Source organism: Sinocyclocheilus anshuiensis, unplaced genomic scaffold, assembly GCF_001515605.1.
Source record: "Sinocyclocheilus anshuiensis isolate Anshui unplaced genomic scaffold, SAMN03320099.WGS_v1.1 scaffold847, whole genome shotgun sequence".
Lineage (NCBI taxonomy): Eukaryota > Metazoa > Chordata > Actinopteri > Cypriniformes > Cyprinidae > Sinocyclocheilus > Sinocyclocheilus anshuiensis.
The window spans coordinates 240,235-258,297 of NW_015546054.1; the positions used below are offsets into that span (position 1 = coordinate 240,235).

Here is an 18,063-nt window from a genome sequence, read left to right on the forward strand (position 1 = left end):
AGACTGGGGGGGGGGGGACAGTGACAGAAAGAGAGAGAGGTCACATGTTGTGAATCTTGAATCGGTGCTATTAATGTTTGGTAATGTGCTTCATGGGCATGCATAAAAGAGATTAATGCCACATTACAGAATCATATTTACTGAAGCACTATTTGCATAATGGAGTGTGTAATGGAAATTTTACGTGCACTATAATTTCATAAACTTCATAAACGGTTAATTTGTGCTTTTCTTTCGTTTACAGTCAGATGTCGTTGTACCCATACTCTGAGAAATTGTTCACGATCCAATAGGATGCAAATGGTTTGCTTTGACAACAATTCAATTCAGATTAGATTTTTCACTAAATGATGTGAAGCATCACAAAAACTGGACTCTGGTCAGGACTGAGTCTGATTTGATTCGATTACCTTGGTAAGATGCATATATTTTTTCCAAACTGTGATCATAAAATTCACAATATATTTGGTGTTGTAGCAGTTACAATTTATAAGTGAGGATTATTTGTGGGGCATTGTAATGGAATGCCTTATCAACAACAACTATGGAATATTTATTCCATTATTTTTGCATCAATGTATTTTTACACCCAAATGAAAGGCTAAAAAAAAAAAATCCAAACAGTTTTCTACATTGATAATAATAAGAGAGGTTTCTTGAGCACCAAGTCAGCATATTAGAATGATTTCTGAAGGATATTAAGAATGTTTATTAATAACTGAGCACCAATAATTTATAATAATTGAGCACCAATTCAGCATATTAGAATGATTTCTGAAGGATATTAAGAATGTTTATTAATAACTGAGCACCAATAATTTATAATAATTGAGCACCAATTCAGCATATTAGAATGATTTCTGAAGGATATTAAGAATGTTTATTAATAACTGAGCACCAATAATTTATAATAATTGAGCACCAATTCAGCATATTAGAATGATTTCTGAAGGATTATGTGACACTGAAGACTTGAATGGCTGCTGAAAATTCAGTAGTGTACAGAGTTATGAGTAACCAAAAACAGGACGGTCGGTATACATCTCTCTTTACTCATCCAGTTCAGTCACACACACCTGAGCTTTTAATGAGAATTTCCCTCTCTTTCAGTGTAGAGGTATTTGTCATCATATCTGGCTAATGAATTGACTTTATCCTTTTCTTTTCTCTGTCGTGTTTGATAAATTCACTATGGAAATTACCATGGAGGCCTACGGGGGCCCCGTGGAGGATAATACACAGTACATATTAGGGAGGATATATGTGCTCCCTGTGCTGACTGGAACTAGGGAAATGAATTCGCATATCAAAACACTCCACACATACATGGTCTCCCTAGAGATGGTGTGAGAACACAGCCAGACAGGAATAGTGAGAGGATGGAAGCAAAAACAGGGACAGTGAGAAGACGACTGAGGCCCTGTTTACACCTGGTATTAGCATCTGTCTTGGTGTCAGCCAAAATAGATTGGTTTACACCTAGGATTTAACATGTGTCTCGATTAGTGCTGTCAAAATTAGAGTGTTAACGCATGCCATTCATTTTTTCAGTTTAACGCGTTAAAATATTTCTCTGTTTATTTTTTCTTGACAAGAATTGCATTTATTTAGACGCATGCGTCTTTATGACTACATCAAACAGGAGACTTAAGACACTCCAACTTTGCCTCGATCAGCACCAGGCGCTAGTCAGACGTACGCGGAAAAGGTACAGGTGACGAGGAAGCTTTAGTAGAACAACAGTAAACAGATGAGATGTTGTTAGGCCATATGTCAGTAAAAAACGTTACTGTCCTGTCAGCAGTTATACTCTACTCGTAGCACGTGCTCTTCAATTGCATGAAATGGGCAATGCGCATTGTATATCATTTCATATAGGCTATTAAGGCTATTGGGGAAGTCGTGGCCTAATGGTTAGAGAGTCGGACTCATAACCCAAAGGTTGTGGGTTTGAGTCTCGTACCGGCAGGGATTGTAGGTGTGGGGAGTGAATGTACAGCGCTCTCTCCCACCTTCAATACCACGACTGAGTTGCCCTTGAGCAAGGCACCGAACCCCCAACTGCTCCCCGGGCGCCGCAGCATAAATGGCTGCCCACTGCTCCGGGTGTGTGTTCACGGTTTGTGTGTGTTCATTGCTGTGTGTGTGCACTTTGGATGGGTAAATGCAGAGCACTAATTCCGAGTATGGGTCACCATACTTGGCCACATGTCACTTCACTTTCACTTTCACTTAAAGCGCAAAAAAAAAACTATGAGCATGCAATATCGTAGTTATGTCGTCAGTTAAGTCATGAAGTTACCCAAAAGGCAATTAAAGCTGCCTTAAAACTGTGCATGCATGTAAGTATTTGTTATGGGTCAGATTTAAGAACATGTCTCTGAAATGCAGTGGTTTTCAAAACTGTCCTGTTGCAGCCCAGCACTGTCTCCCTCATCTAACACACCCGATTCAACTCGTCAGCTCATTAGTAGAGACTTTAAGACCTGAAGTGGGTAAGAAAAGGTAAAGAGTTGTGAGAAAATACAATGCGTGTCAGATCTGTAACTTTTGTAGGATTCATCTATATTTAATTTAAAATGTAGTGTTTTCTGTATGCAGTATGTCCTACCTGCTGAAGGGCACATGTATATGTGTATAATAAAGTGAATAGATATGACATTTATTATAATGGGTTTATGTTAAGATTGTTTTAAGTTCACTTAAAGATGCCATTAAACAAATATTAAACATATACTGGCTGTATGTTGTTTCTACATTAATTTGAAGATTGAATGTGACATTATTGCAATATTAAAGTATATATATATAAAAAAAACTAATGTTAGGTGGGATTAATCGCGATTCATACAAAAAAAATAATTGCAATTAAATAGCTATTTTTTTAATTGATTGATAGCACTAGTCTCGATGCTTCGATTTGCAATTGCATTTCACTGAAGGAAGGTCAGTTGTACTTTCCATTTCTTTTCAAGCCAGTAAAAAAAACAAAAAACAAAAACAAAAACTAGACGGCAACAAAGGTTAGTAATCAATATGATATAATGAAATACATATAATCTATTATTTTTAATAATAAATTAAGTTATTAATAATGTTCCCTTGCATAATTTTATCTGTAGATTATTTTGTGCACAATTATTTTGTCTATCTTGTCTGTTGTGTATATATTTGTTATAGCGCGAGTAAATGAACATGCTCGCGACAGACGTGTTGGGCTTCTCTTAACCAATAATTTTCCAGGACCGGTGTACTGAGCCAATCAGAATTTAGCTTGGACCGCTGCCTCTATGGCCCCACCCCTAGCGCCGCCTATGCTAATCGGTAGTGTTGCAGTGTGCGAAGAGCAATATAATTATTAACCAGCAGTTATTAACCACCCATCATAATTCCAGACGATGACTGAGGTACATCAACCAACATGTATCCAGTTAACTCCCACTAGTGTTGCATTCAACTCCCTGGCTGTTCCAGACAAAATCATTCGGAGCTCGAGGCCATCGTGACGCCCAAGTTTTGCTAATTAATAACGGCGGGCACGCGCTTCCTCTTTTAAAACACTCCATATTCATCAAACATTTAAACGAAGGTAAGAACACATTTACGCTGACACACACACACACACACGTTGTGTTTCCATGTTTTATGGGGACATTCCATTGGCGTAATGGTGTTTATACTGTACAAACTGTATGTGCTATTGCCCTACACCAACCCTACCCCTTACTGGAAACTTTGTGCATTTTTACTTTCTCAAAAAAACTCATTCTGTATGATTTATAAGCTTGTTTCCTCATGGGGATCTCAAAAATGTCCCCACAAGGTCAAAATTTACTAGTATTACTATCCTTGTGGGGACATTTGGTCCCCATAACGTGATAAATACCAGGTACACACACACACACACACACACTATTAGTGAATGAGAGTGAGACCCAGCAAGGACTGTTTTGAATATGGATTCATTCACCTGTCAGCACATCTGGGTCACTGAGGGACTGTATACTGTAAGAAGGCAGTAAACTCTCAAGACCTTGGTTTAAGTTTAGTATTATATTTCGCCGATGATTCTGTTAATGCAGCATACTATTATAATACTACAAGCATAACTAATATAGGCTAATCAATTTTATTATATCAATTCTATTTTTAAAATCAATATTGGAAAAAAAATAGTTTCTTGGATAAATTTAATTTAATAGGGACGTCTGTTAACAATGAGTTCATCAGTCGTATTTTCACCAATTTTTAGTTATCAATCAGTAGCAGTGTCTGTTACTGATGGGAGGTCGTGGCTTGTTTGCTGTCACCAGCAGATGGCGCTCTGTCAATGCCACATGGGAACTGTGGTTCTGCTCTCGTATGCAAAACTGTCTCTCAGCTCCCTCTGGGTCTTTGAGAAGAAGGGTTTGTGTTTTATGTCTACTTGTACAGAGCTCAAATAGATTCGTATTTTATATGTTTGTTTTTGTATCAATCTGTCATTAAAGTAGACATCTTTACATCTTTCTCCAATTTTTACTCAGCAGAGTCAGCTGTTTCTTTCTTTCTTTTTCTTTTTTATTTATTTTTTTTAACAGAGAATCTGGTTGTTTTGGAGATTAAAAGAACATATATAAATAAACTGTTACACATTTTTTCCTTTCCTTTTTTAGCACATAGAAATAAAATGTGTGGTTACTTGAAGTCTCCTGCTGTGTGTTGCAATCTGTCAAAAAAAAACAAAAAAAAAACTACTTGTCTTATATATAGCAGGTTGCAAATGTTAAACAGTGCAGTATAGGCTGTTTATATGGGAGACTGAGGCTGGTGGTCACAGAGGGGAAGCTTTCACAATTACATAAATGCTTATTTTCTCTTACTCTGGCCTGGTTTTCATGTGTCAGGTTGAGGAAACATTTGTGATGTATGTTTTATGTGTTATATAAAAAATGTAATAATCTGGTGTACGTATATATATATATATATATATACACACACACACACACACACACACACATGCACAGTGGCTTAGTATATACAAATACCATAATAGTAATAATAATGCATTGGTAATTTAATTAATAAAGTAATTTTATCTGTATTTAAACATATATGCTGCTGGAGAAAAAAAAAATAAATAAATAATGGATTTAAAGTTGGCATGAAAGCAAAACTTACCCTATGTATTTGCTTAATGCATCCTACTGGTCTTCTTGTGAATGAATAATATATGTGTGTATGTGAATGATTTACATTTACAGGAGGCAGCTATATGCTTACAGAGCTTTTATACATGCAGCACAATTTGAATCAAACCTCCTTTAAGATCAAGAATCCATCAGAATAATTGAATGCTTTAGATTTCAAGTTGTAGGAACCATTGAAGGGTTCTCATTCAGGTATCTGATCTGTGAAGCAGTGCATTATTTGTCTGATGGATGAGTAACCCGACCATGCTGCTGTCAGCTCTGACATTTGTTTGTCTGCACTATTAGAGACGTGTGTGTGATTGATAACTGAGTGTGCACGCTCTCGAGCAGACCTATGAGTGTTTGTTAGCTCTATAGAGTGTGTTTGTGTGCACATACTTAATCGTGTGTGTTTTCTCAAACACTTCAGAATCCTGTTCACCCTGCAGCCTTGTGACTGCTATCCAGATGGACTCATTACAACCATTCCTCCACAGCTGCAAGGTGCTTGCTCTACTTTTGTGTAAAAAAGACAATTGTGGCCCTGGACCACAAGACCAGTCATAAGGGTCAGTTTTTTTAAATCATCATCTGAAAGCTGAATAAATAAGCCTTCCATTGATGTATGGTTTGTTACGATAGGACAATATTTGGCCGAGATACAACTATTTGTAAATCTGGAATCTGAGGGTGCAAAAAAAATCTAAATATTGAGAAAATCACCTTTAAAGTTATCCAAATGAAGTCCTTAGCAATGCATATTACTAATCAAAAAAAGGTTTGATATATTTACGGTAAGACATTTACAAAATATCTTCATGGAACATGATCTTTACTTAATATCGTAATGATTTTTGGCATAAAAGAAAAATCTATAATTTTGACCCATACAATGTTTTTTTGGCTATTGCTAAAAATATACCCAAGTGACTTATGGTAAATTTGTGCTCTTTTTGTGTCAGGCTAGGCTTGTGCAGATCAGAGGAATGGCCTGATGGAGAATTGCCATATGACCAATCGATCCTGAGATGACACTGGCAGGATGGTGTGTGTGTCGCTGTCAGGTAAGACACTTTCAATTGTGTGGAGTTGAGTTTAAATTTAGTTCTGAAAGTAACTTTTGGACTTGAGCAGAAAAAGTGTTGGTCTTTAGAGATGAGAAACTTGAACAATACTCAGCTTCTCATAACAATTCAAAATATAATTTGTATAGCCAAAAGAAGGACTGTTGAAAAATGTTTGGCCTCTATCCTGGTTGGTAGATGTTACAAATAAACTGATGATATCAGAACTCGATAACAGAATAATTATTCATCCATGATGCCCTTTTGTTGTGATTATAGGGTGTGTGTGTGACTTCTGCAGGTCATTTTTATATCAGATAATGCGTTAATGATATATGACTTCAGAGTTTCTTACAGATTTACAGGTTTTTGCTAAACATTTATTATACTAAGGCAAGCATCACTGTTTCGGCTTAGGGGTTTGTTTTAGGATATGTTGCTACTTTTCGAAGTGATCTGTGATTTTTGCAAAAATGTCATAGACTTGTATTGAATGAGGTATCTGAAGCCCCTGGGCAGTAAGCAGCTAGAAACTAGAGATGTTCTAGCAACCACATGGCAACAAACAAACAACCACAGAGAACACTTCTCACTTGTTTTTTTTTTTTTTTTCAGAAAATATAAAATAATCTAGTTACAGTGTCTAAAAAAAACATCTTGAGTGTGCACGTTATAGCTTAGGGCAGTGGTCACCAACCTTTTTAAGCCCATGATCCCTGACCTCGGCTTTTATGAAAGACAAGATCTACCTATAGAAGAATTGATAGAAAAAGACAGCCCAGATTGTACTTCCAATTTGATGCCTTTTATTTAGTATTTTAATTAGCGATGCACCGATCATTATTTTTCATGGCGGATTCAGATACATACAGTACCTGCATGATACAAAAACAGCAGACGGGCTGAATGAAATGCAAATTTCACTCTCTGACAGCAGGTGGCGCTTATGGAACAGCAGCGATATGGCATTTTCTTGGTTGTGCTAATAAATATATCCCTTCAGTGATACATTCATGTAACCCTTCACCCCCCAGAATTTAAGATTTTTTCCTATATTTCGCCCAAAGTGAACAGTGAGCTGCTCTGCCTGCTACAGTATATTTTCCTCTTTACGTCCGTCTTCAGCATCTCAACTGTTCTGTTTACAGACTCGTGATGTATTTTTCTTTATAACTTTCCTAGTAGCTCCTGAAGAAACAGAAAAATAAGTACAAAAATACAGTACAATGAGTGAAGAAATGTAATACATTTTTTGTACTTATTTTTCTGTTGTTGTCGGGAGCTACTGGGACAGTGATAAAGATCTAAGTGATCGACAGGTTGGCTACCACTGGCTTAGGGGGGTTTCAACAGGGGTTCTGCAGTAGTACAGCAGGGGTCTACCAATTATTTTTTAGAATTTTTAATTTGAACATGAAAATATGGGATGAACAAAAATACAGTATTGGTTTAACTTCAATCAAAGCTGCAGTTAAGAAGCTAAATTTTGCTAAATGTTTTATTGTACCTCCAAAGTTCAAAAGTACGTTGCATATTACATTTGACTGAAAATATACAAATTTGTACATCAATATTGAAAAGTTATTAAAATAATCATTGTAAGAATCATCATATGAATATTCATCAATGTGATACGATACGCTGTGTTATAGGCCAGGCTAAAATAAACACACGGTTTGTAACAGGGTCCTTGGAATCTCTGTCCTTCAAAGGTTCTTGGCCTTGAAGACCTCTTTTCTAGCTGATGCATCAATTTTGAAGCCCAAAATGCCCTTTGTAGTCACTTAAGAATAAATAGAGGTTACCTTGTTTGACCTTTCATCTCAGTTTTGACCTATTCCTGCTTCTTGTGTCTATACGCCGGTGCCTGGCATTAACGATCCTCCACTTCTGGATGATTCGTCTTGCTTTCACCAAACAAAATCTGTCTCTCTCCCTCTCGTCTCCCATATCCCATTCCTCTCCCGCTTTCCTGGCTGCATTCCTACAGTGCATCTCATCTGTCTGTTCTTCCAAAAATCAATGTATGTCAGAGGTGCAGCTCCTGTTCAGAGTAGGGAAAAAAAACAAGGGGGAAGGGAAAAATGTCAGACAATAAAAACAAAAGGAAGCAAAACATTATATTAGCTTTAGTGTCTGTGAGTCTCTGTTTCCCTCTCTTCTCTGGCTTTCTTGTAACCTGAGGGAATGTACTGCCAAGAACTGAACGATGAGGACAATTCAGTTTGCTCTCTCTTTTTCTGTGTCGTTCTTTCTCTCTCTGTCAGTTTTTTTTCACCCTCTCCATTCATTTCATTGTCTTTCCAGTACCCTCTCAGTCCGATTTATGATTATTCTGTCCTTTTAGAGGAATAATTGCCCCAAAATTGAAAATTCTGTTATCCTTCACTCACCCTCATGCCCTTCCAAACCTGTAGGACTGCTTCTGTGCAACACAAAAGAAGAAAGTTTTCATAATGTACCGATCGCTCCGTGCAGTTACAAAAGGGTCCAGAGCTTTCAAGGTTATAAACGGATGCAAAATCTGTTTCTCCAAAAAGCTTTTGAATGGCTTCAGATGACTTGGAATATAGTGCAAGAGTTATATGGACCTCCTTTATGAAATACTTAATGGTGTTTTTTCTGCCTTTTTGAACCCTGAAAGCTCTGCTCACCATTCATTGTAATTGAGTAAAAAATTTTTTTACAAGAATATAAAATATCTTTTTTCTTTGTATATATATATATATATATATATATATATATATATATATAAGTAAGGAACAACTAATTGTTTTTTGCTTCTAAAACAAAGCTTTGTTTTATTTCTTATCTTTTTTTTTTTGTTCACTCACCCTTTCTGTTGTCCTTGCCCTCCCTAATTCGTCTCAGTATAGCAGTTATATTCTCTCCTTTTTCATCAGGTTCTCCTGGGGAGAGTTCTAGTGATGTCGAGTGTTGTGTGTCTGCATCTGCACACTGTGTGTGTAATGAGAGGGATATCCTCTTGGAGACTCCTGTCTGGCAAGAGCTGGAAACAGATCATCACCTTGTGGACCTGATATCAACAGAGAGAGAGAGAGTGAAAAACAAGGAAAGAGTGATGGGAAGGTAGAGAATGGGATTAGGGAAGCTGCTGTGAGCATTGTTTAAAATTGTTCCCCCCCCATTGTTTAAAATTATTTTTCTATAGATGGTGATTTTAAGTCTGTTTAGGGGTTTGTGCTGTTTATAGAATCAGAACAGGAAGTCATAATTGCCACCACAAACCATAACCAATGCAACCCAATGTACAAGCTGGAAAATATAGCAATTTCATAAACGAGGAGAGCTGGCCCAAGCTCACTGATAACCTGCTGCTACTTCCTCTTATATCTCTTAGCACAAATGCAGTATGATTAGGAAGCCACATGGTCAGCAAATATGCATTAAAATGAACATACATTAAACACTAATTAGGATACAATCTTGATAACTAATTGTCTTAGCAATTGTTCAGTAAATGTTGAGTAGACCATTCTTTCATAACCTTGACGGAGTTAATACATTTGCTATTTTAATTATGTAGTTTTTCATTGTTTAAAATTATTTTTCTATAGATTTTAAGTCTGTTTAGGGGTTTGTGCTGTTTATAGCATCAGAACAGGAAGTCATAATTGCCACCACAAACCATAACCAATGCAACCCAATGTACAAGCTGGAAAATATAGCAATTTCATAAACGAGGAGAGCTGGCCCAAGCTCACTGATAACCTGCTGCTACTTCCTCTTATATCTCTTAGCACAAATGCAGTATGATTAGGAAGCCACATGGTCAGCAAATATGCATTAAAATGAACATACATTAAACACTAATTAGGATACAATCTTGATAACTAATTGTCTTAGCAATTGTTCAGTAAATGTTGAGTAGACCATTCTTTCATAACCTTGACGGAGTTAATACATTTGCTATTTTAATTATGTAGTTTTTCTATAAAAGGAAATAGTTTGTCTTGAATTAAATGAAAATTCATTCTATTTTTTTAATGCATTTCATTTTTAAAACATTTTTTGACCTCATCATTTTGAATTGTCAGAACTCAACCTTCCACTTCTCCAGTCATTTAGTTCACTTAAAGCCGTGCCCCTTTATCAGTCAACTACATGCTTGATTACAGTAAGTCTCATTCATAATTTTGTCATTCAACATTTTTTTTTTAAATGGCTGATCATTTTTTTTACCAGTTAATAAGCTAATTTTACAAAAAAAAAAAAAAAACAGTCCTATGGGATGTTCTTTCAGACCTAGCAACAGTAACTAAGGGGAGTTGAGGCTAATGTTTTGTAGAACACCTTAAAGTGTGAGAGGAAATTTTTAAGCTGCTCTGCAAGTTGAACACAAAAGGTCAAGTAAGGATGTAGGCGTGATCAGACGTCGTTTTGAGCTGGGTGTTCCTGTCTTTCCTCCATGTGTCGTGGTCATTAGTTAAATCCAGGAGCTTTTTGTCCAGGTATACACAAGGAATGACAGTAGACTCTGAGAGAGACAGATAATAACCATCTGTCTGATGTACTTATAGACAACATAGCAGGACTGAAGTGTGTGTGTGTGTGTGTGTGAGTGTGCGTGTGTGTGTTTATGCCACTGTCATATGCTGTATGATTAGTCCATTAGGGTCTGTGTCTAGGTGACAACTGGCAATCATTTGGACTCACTTCATCAATCTCTATCATTCTGTCTCCATTTTTCAATCTCTCTTTCTTTCTCTGCCTGCAGCTCTCCTCGCAGCGCTCCACCAGTGAGTGAAGATTCCGCATTCAGCTATTATTATATTAATGGTTTACTGGCATGAATGCTCGAGTGACATTGTTGCCAATCCCACAAAACAATAATTTTGTTTAGCAGAGTCTAAATAATGAATCACGGAAAGGCTAAAATGTTTTAACTACAAGATATTACAGTAAAGAGAAATGAAATGTTTATTCAACATAATAATAATAATAGCATCATAATTATAAGCATAAACATACTATATTGTTATTATTATTATAAACATTATTAGTGATACTATTGATATTACCGTTAATAACAAAATTATTGTTATTATATTATTATTCATTAAATGTTGTCTACCAATTATTATTTAGACTCCATTAAAAGGTTAATGGTTAAGGTTAACTAATTCACCCAAAAAAAATAAAAATAATTAATAATTTATTTATTTTTTTGGTGCTGCAGGACAGCAAGTAGGATTTTGTTTTTATTATTATTTCTCCTTTCGTGTTCTGAAAGAAGGGCATATGACATTGGAACAACACCAGGGTGAGTAAATAGTGACTGAATTTTAATTTTTAGGTGAAGTAACCCTTTAAGCATAAATGTAAAAGGATGTTAAACAAGGTGCATGTTATTTCCAAACCCCCCACACCCCTTTGGAATAACATGCAAATACGAATCGTTCTCAACAAGACCAGCATATACAAGTGTGGACAGGAAATCGGTATGGGAATGAGACACTATGACAGAGGGGAAGTGGGATCGAAAACAAATTGCAGGTAAGACTTCTGAATCCGTGTATCATTTGATCATTCGTTTTTTGATTTAATATTGAAAGTAGAAAAATGAGAAAACTGCTCCTTTTTCGTTTTTTTGTATACTTGAATATTCAAGCTGTTTATTCGTTTTTCCACCCATGAACGGAAAACGAAAATTTAAGCTGAATTCTCGTTTTTCGTTTTTTGGAAAAAAACGAAAAAGGAGCAGTTTTCTCATTTTTCTACTTTCAATATTAAATCAAAAAACGAATGATCGAATGATACACAGATTCTTCTGCGTCGCCCAACATGTGAAGAGCATGTGTGCTTACTACTGCATCATGGCTCTGACATTGTTATTAGCTTCTAAACCATCCCCTCTTTCCTTTCTCTTCAACATTTGACTTCTCACCCTTTCTCTACTCATCTCTTCCACTTTCTCCCGTCTTCTCTTTCCTTTGTCCCATTATCAGTATATGCTAACTGTCTGAGTCATTCACAGAGACTGATTCCAGTTAATAACCATATTGGTGACATTCTGTTTTATCCTTCTCTTCCGTTGTTGTTTAATACAGAGCCATCGACTGGGCCTTGACTGAATTTAATCTGTCTCCTGTGCTCAGGCCTAAATTTATCACAGCCATTCAGGTTGGCTATAACCTGTCCCACGTGTGCCTCCTGAGCCACTGTAATAAAAGCTGACAGGTCTTAATAACAGTCCTCTCTGCTGTTCACACTCAGCAATACTTCATCTAAAGATACTATAAACAGAGAGAGGTTTCTACCACACAGCTTAAGGAAAAATGGTGACTTGTTTCAAATTCCATTTCCAGTTTCAGTTTAATTTGCTTTATTGGAGGGAAAATAATAGTGTATTTGAACTGGTAAAGCATACCGTATCTGTGTAAAAAGAAAATAATGTAAAACAAAGAACATAAAGGTAAATAATAGAAGCCTAAATATATATAGAGTAATTGGGGTAAAATGTAGCAGTAAATAATAAAAATTAAGTTAAGTAGGGTGTTGTGTATGTAGATGTAAGGTGAATATAATGTATCGTTATGTATGCAAATATGTACATATATGTAAGTATGTAGTATGTGTATTTTCTGTATGCATGACAGGTTTATTGTTGTTAACAAACTAAAACTGTTAATTTATCACTTTAATTTAAGTTTAACTTGAATTACTAAAATAACTAAAACTAAATGAACTAATACTAATAAATAACGATTAATAAAAAAACTATATGCCTATAAAAAAAAACTAAAATTACACAAAAATGCACATCAGAGTTAATAAAACTAACTAGAATTAAAATAAAAGACAACACTACTACTACTACTACTACTACTAATAATAAAAAATATAAAAGCATTATTCAAAATATTAACAAAAATTTTAATACTGAATAAATGATACTAAAATAACAGTGATGCACTGAACACCAGACTTGCCTACTATATTTGTGAAAATGCACAGTATACTATACACACACGATGCATTCACTCAACTTGACCTTAAATATCCAGTGTGATTTTTTTTACATTTTTTATATTGTTTCATTTTTCCCAGACCAACCACCATTTTTTCCATTGGAATAATGCCATAGAGCACTTGCTTCAGACAACAAGGTACCTGTAGAATGCTGCTTGTCTTTTTTCCCCATTGACATGCTTGTTTGAATGTGATTGCTTGCTGTGGTAATTTGTAACATGTAAAAGTGTTTAACCAGTAAGATGTTAGCTGGACTGGATATCTGCAATCTCACAGAGAACTGTGAGACGTTTGGTTCTCCGTTTCTAATTATGTTATCTTCCTTGACATGGTTTGATTTATTTATTTATTTATTTTTTGCCCCAAAAATATCTCCCTGATGATGTTTTAAAGCTGTTTGTCTTTTAGTTCATATAGGAGCTCTGATCTGTATTCATAGGACACCATTTGTTCTCTCTCCAGTCGATGTCTAATATGAATGTAGGTGGTCTGCACACCTGAGGCATAAAACCCTCATTAGCAAATCCACATTTGAGTTCCGACTTCATGTTCTCTGTATGTTCGGTCCGCAGAGACGACGCCTGCTAGTGTAGTCCCTCAGCACCTGTGGAGACGTGCTAGTTTGTGTGCGCCGTTACAATGATTCAATCTGTCCCCGTACGGATAATTTAGACAGGTTATCAGTTTAATTAGGACATCCGCTGTCTCCCCGCTGAACTCCTAACAGTTTAGCTTCATTTTGTGTCATGAGATTCAATTCAATAAACCCACTTGGTTTATTGTCTCTCTGTAGTGTGGGCTGTTGTGCCCTACTAATTGTCCACCAGACAGAGGACTCTCAGAGCCATTTAGGGTTGAAAGAGCTTATTTAAGACATTTCAGTTCCTATAATAGGATCAAAATGGAATTAAAGACAATAGGGTGCTATTTAGATAGACTACCCACTGAAAGCTGAAGAGATAGAGACCAAGCTTGAGGACTATTGTGTTGATTAGAGTGTGAGAAGAGCTGTGGTTATCTCTTAAGCCCCGTTCACACCAAGAACGATAACTATAAAGATAATGATATTAGCATCCACACCAGCGAACGATATCGTCTGTTTATTCTAAGCGCACATGCGTCTGCCGCTTTAAATTCTTGAGCTCGTTACAGCAGGATGGATTCTGATTGGCTGTCAGTGTTTTATCTTTCATCAGCTGGAAAAAAATAGTTTTGAAAGTGATCACAACGATATCGTTCCTCTGTATCGTTATCATTATAGTTGTGGTGTGAATTATGCTATTCTTTAATATTGAGAACGATTTTTAGAACTATATCTTTATCGTTATCTTTATAGTTATCGTGCTTGGTGTGAACGGGCCTTTAGATTGTGTGTGTGTGTTATGTGGAGATCATTTCTAGCCATGTTTGAAGCTTGGGTGCTAATTAACCCGAAGTCATAATGGATGACTTCTGATCAATATGCACCGCTAACAGATATAATGTGTCTCTGATTGGCCAGAATAAATTTTAATTGATACGCTGGCCTATTCAGTGACTTTGGCATTATAATATCACACATGATTCCTACCAGAGCTTGTAGGAATGATCCAAAAAGTTTGCTTGTGCTGTGAAGGCATTATACATTTTGTAAGTTGCTGAAAACACTAGTGTTGGTCCCCAACATATGTTGTGTTTTGGATGCTGGTGTTCCTATATAACTTTTTAAATAGCTTATGTAGATTGTTCTAGGTCAACCAACTTAATTGGAAAGACCATGCTGGTTGAGCAACTGGCTGGTGAACAGCTGTGTTGGTCCACTGCTCCAACTAGAACACCATCAACCACTGTAGAGCTTCCTGAAGGTTTGTGCTGGTTTAAGCTGATCTTTTCAACTGGGCAGTCATGTAACCTGTCTTGGTAATTGGGTGCTAGTCATAGGGGCTGTCCCAATACCCATGCTTGCAGCCTTGGCCACTTGAGAGTGAGTGTATGTGACAGGAAGTAACTGCGCGAGGTTGTCCCAAGTTGGAAAAATGCCAAAACTCAGTGACCTTAATGCACAGTAATTCCACACTTTAGAGCAGTATTTGAGGCTAAGCATATCCCATCATTCATCATGTTTGGTAACTTGTATGCGCCAAAATGGTGAAAAATTTCCAGTGTAGGTTAAATTAATTAGATGTGTATGTGACAGGAAGTAACTGCGCGAGGCTGTCCCAAGTTGGAAAAATGCCAAAACTCAGTGACCTTAATGCACAGTAATTCTACACTTTAGAGCAGTATTTGAGGCTAAGCATATCCCATCATTCATCATGTTTGGTAACTTGTATGTGCCAAAATGGTGAAAAATTTCCAGTGTAGGTTAAATTAATTAGATGTTACATATAATGTAATTAGGTAGTAAATTGTCAAATATTGTGCATTTTATTGATGCAGAGATGAGTATGACTATATAGGGACTAAAACATATATAGAAATGTAATAATAGTTTAAATTTAATAATAATAAATAAAAAAAAAAATGTTATTTAAAAATTTTAAATAAAAATAGAAATGTAATTTTAAAGTACAAAGTGTTAAATTAAAATGTGTAAATAAAGCTGTAAATAAAGTGTAAAAATTGTATTTTGTGTAATCAAAAGTTCTTAGTCTGATAGTAAATTTAAATTTAATAAATACGTTTAATAATTAAATCAAAATAAATCTGTAGAAAGTATTGTCTAAAAAGTGAAGTTAGGTTGCTTAGTTTTACCACTTGACATCATAGTCAGAAATCAACCCAAGTCAATAATCCTCCAGTTTTTCAGAAGAAAATCGTATATGCTTAATGACCTTTCAGGCAGTGTTTCAGCTGCTGTTCATCACGGGTCATGAAGCTCATGAATACAACAAGCGTGGGATCACTTATTCAATTTCTTATTCAGTGCTTGAGTTTATTAACCACAATAGTCATAATTGTGGCTTCAGGCAGCAGTGAGATGATGGACAGCACTGGGCAGATGGACCTGGTGAGTCTGGATGAGGGAAAGTACGTGTTTACGTAGCTGACTCACAACCGACGTGGCTACTTAGGATGTCAAAAAGAGAAAAAAAAATATTAAAATGAACAAACAGTCAAATAATGACATGGCCATTTAGATTTAGACTGGAAGCTCATTTGCAAGTAAAATAAGGGCAGAAACTAATGAATGTAGCTTTCAGAATGCATTTAGTACAAATGGTTTTGTTTTTTGAGAAATGCCAGGGGCCTTGTCATTTCTTTTTGTACCGAAATGATTTCCAAGTGTGGATCGTTATCAGAGATTGCTTCTTCCAAAACAGGCTGAAACAAAAAACCAACTGTAAAAGTGTGTAAACGGAGGCAAGCTGTTTTCGGCAGCTCTGTAGTGCTCACCTTTGCTGAAGTTCTACAACATAGGACATTAATTATTTCCTCCTTGCCATGTGCTGTCTTGATTGTGTGTAGTAAATCTCTTTGACAGTTACAGGTAAAGGCCCTGTTCCAAATGCCATCCTCGGCCCCTTCGGCCCTCGTCCCGGTCTACACTTGGCGTAATGTTGCAAAAACTGTTAGGTACTAGTCCACACTAATGCATTGAGCATCCATCTGAAGCATAAAATGATAAATGGGACACGCTTGTATACTTCACATACAGTGAAGAGGTCCACCACCCCCCCCTCTTTTTTTTTTCAAATAAGCCTGACAAGCCAACATTTAGAGTTTGTCTTGACACTTTTAGTTCCCGTTTGCTACCTCAAGATTTGAAATTCAAGCATTAATGGTTTAATTCTGAATGGTGCACAGCTCTGTTTTGAGGATGTCTAGTCCGTATCAGTCAGCTTTGAAGTCATGCATACCTACTGTATGTAGTATGCTAGTGTGAAATGAGCAGAAAAAAAGCAAAATTCACTCTTAGCAAATATACACGTATACAAAAAGGACAAACAATATTGATGATTGATCCTGCACTTCACAGATTGTCTGTTCAATACCATGTCCCTCCCCCAATACCTTGCAACTGTCTTATGTAAATGTTTATGACTGTGATTCCAAAATATAATGTTTCTATTGGAAATATTGGAAAAATATAAACAGGAAAGCAATGTTTCTGCTTTGTATTTGGTTCCTTTATTTGTTTATTAAACTGTGGTCTTCAGTTAATTTTGGATTTATCTCATCAGATGGTGGAGAACTTTGGGATATAAACAGATTGGCTGGTGTGACCTGAATGGACCCTTCACCTTCGTCGTGTGAGATGCAGTGATCTGGAGGGGACTATTGAGTGAGATGTCCAAAGTCCCCGTTACCTTGTGACATGTGAAGGTGTGATGTATATGATTGTGGGGCTTGTGTGGCCTTTTGTTTAAAGAACTGGCCTGAAACCAAAAGGCTGGATGTTCAAACAATGATCTACCACAAAGCCAATACCAGACTGCTACAGGGCTTTTCCCCCTGCAATAAAAGCACTAGGAGTTATTTTTGATATAAACACCGGCTACATGACTCAAACCTTTAGTCATCCTCAACCTGTTCAGATGGTCCCATTTTCTTTATTTCTTATTCAGTTTTGGTTAGGTAAGTTAGCTTCTCATCTGGTCTGCTTCCGTGTGGGTTATACTCTGTGCTGACCTGAAGTTGCCATCAAAGTCTCATTCATTGTGGGCTGCAGTATCTCTGCGGTGTACTAGTGTAATTATAAATGTGCTCAAAGCTTCAGTACCACATGTTCCTGCTTTTAGAAATATCAAATCACAGGCTTTATATGTCTCTATGGTGTCGTCCTGCATGACATTATAATAACTCTTTGCATTTTTGTCATCTGTTGCTAATTGAATTCAATTTTATAAATTGGT

General features: G+C 36.3%; 1 long non-coding RNA gene across 2 annotated transcripts; it reads left to right on the forward strand.

Annotated features, from left to right (window-relative positions):
• Positions 1-3,285: 3,285 nt before the first annotated feature.
• LOC107699242 (uncharacterized) lies at positions 3,286-17,711 on the forward strand. 2 transcript variants are annotated; one of them, XR_001635438.1, is made up of 4 exons: positions 3,286-3,589; positions 5,602-5,675; positions 6,134-6,235; positions 17,392-17,711. It is a non-coding gene; the product is annotated as an uncharacterized LOC107699242 (long non-coding RNA). The 2 variants fall into 2 exon arrangements; XR_001635439.1 differs by lacking the exon at positions 17,392-17,711 and adding an exon at positions 10,974-10,998.
• Positions 17,712-18,063: the final 352 nt, after the last annotated feature.